This window comes from Letharia lupina (genome assembly GCF_014066315.1).
Source record: "Letharia lupina isolate WasteWater1 chromosome Unknown contig_6, whole genome shotgun sequence".
Classification (NCBI taxonomy): domain Eukaryota; kingdom Fungi; phylum Ascomycota; class Lecanoromycetes; order Lecanorales; family Parmeliaceae; genus Letharia; species Letharia lupina.
In genome coordinates, this window is record NW_023502975.1 from 1,458,100 (window position 1) to 1,469,138 (window position 11,039).

The window sequence follows — 11,039 nt, forward strand, 5'->3', positions numbered from 1 at the left end:
TTGGGCTTAGCGTGCCAAGGCCTTTCGGCCTTTCTACCTTGCTGTGAAACCTATACTTATAATAATTCTATATAGATAGTATTCTCTTTATACTATAATATAGAGTTATTATATATACTATTAAGTCTCTAATATAATATTATCTATCTTTCTTCTAGAGCGATAGTAATTTATTTACTAATTATATTAAATATATAGTTAAGAAGAGAGTATATTATTAAGAAGTTAGTAGTTATAGTTAAAGAAGCTTACTACTCGAAAGATTAGAAAGTCTTTTATTTATATAAAGACTAATCTAGCTAGATTAAATAAGAATCTAAAGGAAATAAATATCTTTAATATATTAAAAGAAATAGACTTTAAATTAAATCTTCTTTATACTTCTACTAGCTTATATTAGAGAATAAATCGTATATCGAATAATAATATTAATAGTATTATATAAATAAAATATTAACTATAAAGATTACTAAATAATATATATATTAAAGTTATTAGAGTATTAAATTATTAAAAAGCTAGCTTAAATAAAGTCTAGCGTAAATTTAAAGAAGAAATATCGATTAAAATTATAATATTACTCTCTTTTTTAAATAATTATATTTTTATAATTTAAATTATAGCGATAGTAAGATAATAATAGCGAGATAATCGTTATAATTTATAATATATTAGTCTTTATAACTTAAAGCATATTTATTACTCTTTAAAATAATAACTTTAAACTTTTTCTCGCAGATACTCTCTATATTCGATCGTGATATTAAGTTAAATCTTATATAGTAGGCCTACGGATATAAATAATAGGGGTATTAATATAGGATAATAGCTTGAAAAGGTGCTTAAAGTAATAGTATAGGGTGCTGAGAGATAGTATAATAGATTCGTAGTTTTAGCGCATTGCCGAAAAAAGCGAAAAAAAAAAAAAAAAAAAATCGAAATCGAATAAGGCTAATTCGTTTAAAAACGTAAAGTCCGATGATTTATTAAATCGAAACTAATTTGAATACGCTAGCTATATATGACTAGACGGAACGATTATTACTAATTAGAGAAAGAAGAAGAAATTTATTACTACTACTATAGATAAGATCTATATCGTTATTACTTCTCTATAACTTTCTTTATAATCTTTTCCTTAATTATAATAATCTTTATCTCTTTAAATAATAATATCTTTAAGATTATATATATTTTAATCTAATTAGATCGATAGTTATAGCTAAGATATTTAAAATATCGATCTTCTTTCTTTAATTAATTCTTTAGCTATTTTAAATAGAGTAATCGCTATAAATCTAATTTAAACTTCTATTTATTAATCTCTTTTATATTTATATATATAGTCTTTAATTAACGAAGATCTTAATTAATCTTTTATAAATACTTAATAACTAAGCGAAAGAAAGATAATAAGATATTAACGATTTATAATTAAAGCTTAAGAGTAATAAGTCTTCGTAGTATAGTAATTTTATAACTTTCGCTATAGTTTAATAGCGTAATAATAGCTAAAAATCGAGTATAGAACTTATTATATACCTTCTTCTTTTTTATAATAAACGCCGGGTTATAAAGTAAAGCGTTATTCTTTATTAGCTTATCGTAATTATTAAATATATTATAAAGCTCTAAAATTATCTCTTTTATAGTATTATAGAGATTCTCGCTTAATAGATTTATTTATATCTTAAGTATATCGAATATAATTAACTTACAGTAGTCTCGAATATAGTTTATTTTATCTTTTTTACTAGAAAATAATATAGTATTTTATCGAAACTTGAAGTCTAGATAGAATCGCTATTTGTCTTATTTCTCTTTTTTACTATAGAAGTAGAGTATATTAGAATATTTCTTATTATTTTCGATAATAAGAATAGTAGAGATAGATATTTTAGTCTTAATAACTTTTAATTTAATTAGTTGTTCATTTATATCGAAATTTAAAGACTTTACTAGAGTAATTATTTCTTCTTTAATAATTAAGATCTAAATTTTAGAGATACTATGTAAGAAGCATACATGTACTTCTAAAAAGGAGTTTCACGAAGAAGGGAAAGATGTTTCTTGATTCTGATTGTGATTGATTGATTGAAATAAGCTAAAGCTATAAACGAAATCGAAGAAAGGAAGCGACATGCCAAGTTACGCTAGTCACGCTATGCTGGAAACGTAATACTAAATTTTAATTTATAATTTCGTATTTATAGTAGTAAGAGTCTTTATATTAAAACGATAAAGGTCTTATAACTCTCGAAGTCGTATTATAATTATATTAAGATTCTAAATAATAATATTAAGATTATAAATCTAGACCTAATAATACTAAATCGTTAATAACGATTTAGAATAAGTTTCTTCTTAATTCGAGTCTATAATAAATTAGATAAAGATCTCTTTATTAATATAGATAGATAATAGATAAGATAAGCGAGAGATAGTCGAAATATCTTCTCGTAGAGATAGAGTAGATAGATAGATAGGAAATCGTTTAAATATCTTCTTCATAATAAGGCGATTAAGTAGTCGATATTTAAGAGATCTTCGTAGAGATAGAATAGATAGATAGGTAGATAGGCAGATAGATAGAGAATCGTTTAAATATCTTCTTTATAATAAGGCGATTAAGTAGTCGATATTTAAGAGATCTTCGTAGAGTAGAGTAGATAGATAGATAGAAGTAGATAGATAATAATAGCTTAGCTTATAACTATATTAAATAGTTAATATTATATTAGAGAATAAATCGTATATTAAATAATAATATTAATAATATTATATGAATAGAATATTAACTATAAAGGTTACTAAGTAATATATATATCGAAGTTATTAGAGTATTAAGTCGCTAAGAAGCTAGCTCGAATAAAGTCTAGCGTAAGTCTAAAGAAGGAATGTCGATTGAAATTATAATAGCTTAATATTAGCTATAAACTTATTAACTTTAAATTTAGATAATATATAAAGTTAAATCGTTATAGATAAGTTATAGATATATTATCGTTTAGAAGAACTTAAGAACTTCGATAAGAAGGTCTTAAATATTACTATATTATTTATACGATATAAGAGAAAGTATTCTATCTCTAGAAGATATATTATCGAATTTAATTTAGATTATATCGAAGTGTAATTTATAAATATTATCGAAGAGTTAATTATAATCTTTATATTTATTATTAACTTATAGAATTTTATAGAAAGCGTTATTAATATCATCTGCAAATCTAAAAAATTAATTTTCGCACGATTTCCGCCGAATCCGTACGATTAGCACGATTTAGCCTATTTAGCAGACTTTATCTATATCTAAATCCTTTCCGCTAGTTCTATTAGTTTAGTAACTTTAAAATTTTTTTACGTAATATACTCTAATATACTCTAAGTACTATTCTATATATATATAATATTAATATATATTATTATTAATATACGCTATATTAGAGTATTACTTATACGACTAATTTTATTAAATTATCTAATTTTATAGTTAAATTTAAGTTAACGTTAATACTCGTTATCGTAAAATCTTATCGTTATAACGTCGATTATTAGAACTTTTCTTTTTTTATATATATTACTATTAAACTAATAGAACTAATAAAAAAGATTAGAATAATTATTAAATTGATGGGATTTTAGCTAATTTTTAAGATAGTTGCTAAATCGACGAAACTCTTAATTTCAACCCTATTCGCAAGATTAGCAATTTTAAATTTAGTAGAAACTTTTTAGATTTACAGATGACTCTTAATATTTAATATAATAAATTAAAGATTTTAATAGAGAGCTTTCGAACTACTAGTCGTAATATTAAGATACTTTAATAATAAAATAAAGAATTCGATTATAATATCGCTTATATTAAGATAAAGATATTAATAATTATTATTTAGCTAAGTAATAATAATAGTTAATTATTTTATAAGCGAGAAATTAATAATAGATTTCGAGATTTACGTAATAGATATTATATTAATATTACGAAACTTACTAAAGAAAATAAGAAACTTAAGTAAGATTTAAAGCGTAAAGAATAATAGCTAAAGAAGTAATAATCTTATATATTAATTAATTTAAAAAACTTCGATAAAGAAGATATAAAGATTATATCTCGTTAGCCGAGTATTCTCATTAATAGTATCTATTAAAACTTACGCTATATCTCTATTACGAATCGCGTAGAGAATATAGAATTAAATAAACGATACTCTAATATTTTAGATTTTTATAATATTAATAATCGAAATAAGTAAGATAGCTAGCGTTAATATCTTAAAGCGAAATTTAGATAAAGCGCTATAATCTTTCTTATTAAACTTAAGAAAATCGATTATATACGAGACTATTATAAATCTACTACGTATAACATTATTAAAATAAGAGTAGATAAAGATATCTTAGATCTATATCGAATATATAATCTTAATGAAACTTACCTTAGAAGACTATATAGAAGAACTTTAATACTTAATTATCTTACTAAAACGATTTAATATTATTCTAGAAATGCTATAACTAGAATAGTATAACTCTTATATATTCTTTAGATTTAGAATTATTATACTTAATTTAGATTATTATATATTTAACTATTTATTATATAGTAAACTCGTTATTATTTAAAATAATAATAAGTCTTTAAGAAAGAATTTAAATTATATAGTAAAGATTATATTTAAAAAAAAGAATATAGTAGAGATTTTTATCTATATTTTTATTAAGATAGCTAAGAAATTAGAAAATTAAGTTATTATTATATAATTTTAAGATTTTAAATAACTTTTTAATCTTAATATTAATAAGAAAGCGAAGTTTATTATTAACGTTATCGCTATTATAATAGAAGATTATAAGAAATTCTTTTATAAGCTAAAAAAGAAACCTCTAATTATAAAACAGCTACGAGAATAAATTTTTATAGTATATTACGAATAATTAGATATTTAAAATCTTATTAAAATTAATAAACTTCCCTCTTATCGCTTTATTAATTATAAAATATATCTTAAAGAAAAAGCTATTTTATTATTAAAAAGAGTTTATAAGCTTTTTAAAGATTAGATATTAATTATAAAGAAATATATCGATAAAATATTAGAGAAAGACTATATTAGATTAAGCATTTCTCTCTATATAGCATTTATTCTAATTATAAAAAAAACTCGATAGAGAATTTAAACTATATATAAACTATAGAGCTCTTAATATACTTATTATTTCTAATCGAAATACTTCTCTATTAATTAAAGAGATTCTCGCTAAATTATACGCGATAAGAATATATAGTAAATTCGATATTATAGCCGCTTTTAATAAAATTAGAGTAAAAAAGAGTTATAAGAAAAAAATTATATTTCTTACTCGATATAGCTTATTCGAATATATAATAATATCTTTTAAGTTATATAATGTCTTTATATAAGAATATAGTTTACTAACGATTAGCTAGCGAATATAGACTATAAAAGATATAGAGTTATTATAGAATTTAATAGTATATTTAATAATAGAACTAATCTCTAAGAAATATTAAAACTTTAAGATATATAAAGTAAATCTATATTTATTAAGCTTCTAAGTATATAGAATATATTATTAAAATTAAACTCTAAAAGAAACCTTAATGTAATATATATAATATCGACGCCTTAGCGTAAATAGCGTTAAGATCTATAATAGTATTAGATTTAATAATTATCTTCTCTTCTAGATCTTAATTCTTAAGCGTCTAAGTAAAAATAGAATATTTATTAAAAAATCTTTAAACTCTAATAGAGAAATAAGAGAAAAGAGTTAATCTATTATAATATTATTTTAATAAAATAATAGAATTAATTATTACGCGTCGAAGACGCGTTATTAATATATTATATAATAATATTAATATTATCTTCGAGAATAATATTACTTTTATAATATTAATTAATAATAATTTATAGTAGGTCGACGCGCTTAGCGTAGACGTTTTTATAGTATTAATTAATAGCTTCTATAGCGAATAATATTTCATTTAAAAACTTATAATAAAATCTTAAAAATCTAGTAGATAAAAGAAGAAAGAAGAGTTTCTCGATAGATAACGTTATTTCTATAGCGTATTATATTTTTAATAAAGTAATATAATAATAATCTTTATTATAGAGATTTAAAAGTAATAATTAATAGAGTAACGCGTCTGCGATAATACTCTCGATTATTAATTAATAATAATAATAGAAATAATAATAATAGTTAAGCGACGCGGCTTTATAGATAATAGCGAAATATTATCGTATCGCTACTATCTATATTATTAGATATTACTTACTAGTAATAGTACTATAATAAAGAATATAAAAACCTCTTTCGAATTATTTATTTTTATTTTTTATAACTTCTATTAGTTGAAAAGATATAATATAATATAGAATATTAATCTATTATATTATACTCTAATATAATATAAGTTATTAAGATTTATATAATTTTATATCTAGTATAATATAGAATCTTAATAATATATATTATAATATAATATATCTATAGTATTATACTATAGTATAATATATATATAAGATATTTCGATTAAGATTTCTATATTTAGAAATAGTTATTCTAATTATTATTCTAATTAATAATTACACTAAATTAATAAAATATAAAATTAAATAAAATTATATTTTATTATTCTATATATATAAAAGAAAGCGAGTTATATTTACTAGTAATAAGAAAAGCTTATCTTTCTCTAATATTAATCGCATAAAATCCGCTAATATTTTATAATTAAAGTTGTTAATAATAATTTTATACGCTTATTATATATTTTTAATATCGCTATCTAATATAAAATTATATATATTATAATTATAATCTTTTTATTAAATTATTAATTTAGAAAAGTTAATATATCTCTTAATATTCTCTTAAAAGTATTATAACTTAATATAATAAGTTATATTTCTCTAAGCTATCTTCTCGCGATATATAAAAAAAAGATTAGATATAGAAAGTATATAAAAGTATATTTAATAATTCTAAAACGAATTAATAATATCTATAATAATAATTAAAATTAAGAATTAGATATACTCGAATAAAAGATAGTTTTATATTACTCGTATAATAGTAATAATAATAATTAAGATTAAAATATTAATTTAGATAGCGTAGCTTTTATAGTAAACTTTTTATTATTATATATTAAATTAATTATATATAAATAAAGATTTATAATTTTATCTTTTAGATATAATTATATTTAATATTTTAAGATTTTTATAATAATTTAATATTTATTAGCTAGCGTATTAATATTATTATATCTAAACTATAATAGTATTTATTATTAAATTCTATATTATACTTTTAAGTAATTTAAAAGATAAAATTTATTTAATTATTAGCGTATATAATAAGATTATTCTTAATACTTATATTTTATTTAATTTTAATATTATTTATTTTCTTCTAATTCGAGCTTTTATCTTTATTTATATATATAATAATTTACGCGATAAGTAAAATTCTAGATTTCTTCGTAATTACGCTCGCGTATTTTTTTTATATAATATTATTAAAATATAAGTCTATTAAAACGATAATTAGAATTAGAAATTATTTATCGCTTATTTATTATATCTTATCTAATTTATTTAAAAATTTATTTCTATTTTAATAATAATATATTAATATATTTAACTTTATACTTTTTAATAATTATAGCGTAATTAATAATTAAAATATTAACTTTCTTTACTTTCTTAATTAGTTTCTTTTTAAATATAAATATTTTTATTCGCTATTATAATCTCTTAATATTTTTATTTTAATTAAGCTTATTCTTCGCTTTTTATTTTAATTAAGAATTTAATTATTATTTAATTAAGCTATATCGAGATTCTTTAATATCGCTATTATTATTAATATTTAATATTTATTATAATAAATTATTAGACTTAATCTCTTCTATTTTAATCGCTATAAAAAGATAAATTAATAGATATATATAAAGAAATTAAAGAATTTATATAAATATCTATAAATATTAAACTATTCTTAATTTTAATTAAAGTTTATTTTATTAAAAAATATATTAATTCTAATAAATATCGATATTAGAAATAAAGAGAATATATATTATATATTATTTTAAATATATTATTATAGAGTTCGACTTAAAGAATAATTATTTTTATAAAAATAATAAGACTTAAAGAAAAGAAAGTAAGAATAAAATATACGAAAATTTTAATAAATTATAATAAGTTAACGCTAGCTAAATTAGATAAAGATAATTACTTATTAACTCGCTCTTTTAAATCTTTTATTTTTTAATCTATATAAATTATAATAATAATTATAATTATTATAAAAATAGCTAAAATTATATTAAATAATAGCGCTTAATAAACGTAATTTATTTAAATTTAAATTTTTAAAATTAAAGAGAAAGCGCTTTATTAATATCTAATTTAAGCTAAATAATATAAAATAATTTAAAAATTTAATATACGCGATAGATATCTAAGCTTTTTCTTCTCTCTAAGACTTTTTTTTTATATTAATTCTTCTTATTATAAAATTATCTTTTTTATACGTTAGACTTTTATTTAAATAATTTAATATTATTATAATAATATTAAAAGTATAATATAATTATTAAATTATATATTTATTCTTTATTTTTTAATAATTTTAAATTAATATATAGATAAATTACGTAAAGAGCTTAATTTATATACGCTTAATCTATTATTAATAGCTTTTTAAAAAAGTTAATATTATTCTAAATTAGATATAGCGTTAAAGTAAAGAGTTTATTAGATATTATTATCGCTTTAATCGCTATTATCGTCACTTTAATAGATATTACTCTTATTTTAATAGATATCGCTTCTATTTTAATAGATATTATCTCTATTTTAATAGATATCGTCTTTACTTTAATAGATATCGCTTTTACTTTAATAATATTAAAGCGTTAATAGAAATTAAGTAATATATTTTTCTAATTATTATTATATTTATTATATATAATTAATATAAGCTATAGCTTAAGCTTTACGCGAGATTTATTATTATTAAAAGTTAATTAATCTTATAATCTCGAAACTTCTCTTTTAATATCTAATTTATTAAATTATACTTAATTAAAATTTATTAAAGCGCTATTATATTTAAAAATTTATTTTTAAAATATTATATAAGATAATAGAAGTCTTTCTAATTTATTAATTTAAAAGTAAATCTCTTATTATTACGCTTTATAATTAGCTTTAATAATCTCTATTTAAATAAATATTTATCTTTATATAATATATAAAAAGTAAATTATATTATAGAAAAAGAATTTAAATCTTATAATTATTTTAGCTAAGTTATTTAAATTAAAAATAAAAATATATTTATCTTTATATAATTTAATTATTAAATTAATTAATTATTATATATATAATTATAAGATATAATTATATATTATTAATTACTCTAATAATTATAAAAAGTATAAGAGAAATAAAATTATATAATTAAGTATTTATAAACTTTTCTTTTCTAAATATTTATTTTAATTTAGAATTTAATCGCTATTTAATTAAAAAAAAGATAAAATATAAAAAGTATATAAAAGTATATTTAATAATTCTAGAATAAATTAATAATATCTATAATAATAATTAAAATTAAGAATTAAATATATTTAAATAAAAGATAACTTTATATTACTCGTATAATAGTAAAAATAATAATTAAGATTAAAATATTAATCTAAATAGCGTAGCTTTCGTAGTAAATTTTTTATTATTATATATTAAATTAATTATATATTAATAAAGATTTATAATTTTATCTTCTAGATATAATTATATTTAATATTTTAAAATTTTTATAATAGCTTAATATTTATTAATTAATATATTAATATTATTATATCTAAGCTATAATAGAGTTTATTATTAAATTTTATATTATATTTTTAAATAATTTAAAAGATAAAGTTTATTTAATTATTAAGATATATAATAGATTTATTTTTAATACTTATATTTTATTTAGTTTTAATATTATTTATATTTTTATAATCTAAATTCTTATCTTTATTTATATATATAATAATTTATATAAAGAGTAAAACTCTAGACTTTCTTTAAATTATATTTATATACTTTTTTTATATAATACTATTAAAATATAAATCTACTTATTAGAATAATAATTAAACTTCGAAGTTATTTATTATTTATTTATTATATTTTATCTAATTTATTTAAAAGCTTATTTCTATTTTTTTATTAAGCTTATTAATTAAATTAAAATTTATATATTATTTTTATATAAATATTTAATCGCGTATTAAATAATATTTTATTATTTAAGACTTTTAAATATAAGTTAATTGTAAAAAGAATCTATTATATAAAGAATTATAAATTATAATATATATTTTTATAGTAATAGAGAATTCTAATTATTTTTCTAATTATTATTATTTAAAGATAATTATAATAATAAAAAATATTTATATTCTTATTTTTAATTTAGAATTAGAATTATATAATTAATTTATTAAGATTTTAAATTTAAATAATTTATATCTTTATAGAGATACTTAGATCGCTTAAATATATTAATAATATTCTTATATATTAATTTAATATTAATAAATTTAAAAGTCTTTTATATTTCTTCGCTTATTTTATTAAATATAAATTTATATCTTATTATATTATAATTTTTAGATTATTATCTAATTAATCTTAATAGCGATATTTATTCTTTTTTATTTTTAAATACTTATATTTTATAGTTTCTAAAAATTATATATTTTATTCTAGTAAAAAATATATATAAAAAAAAAAGATAATAAACTTTTTTAAACTTTATAATTAAAGATAATTAATAAATAAATTTAATATAAATAAGATTAATATATAAATAACGAGTCTATTTAAATATAAATTAGAATATTAAAATTAAAATTAATATAGAGAAAAATTTATATTAATAAATATTATTTTAATAATTCTTTTTTAAGAAAATTTTTATAAATTATA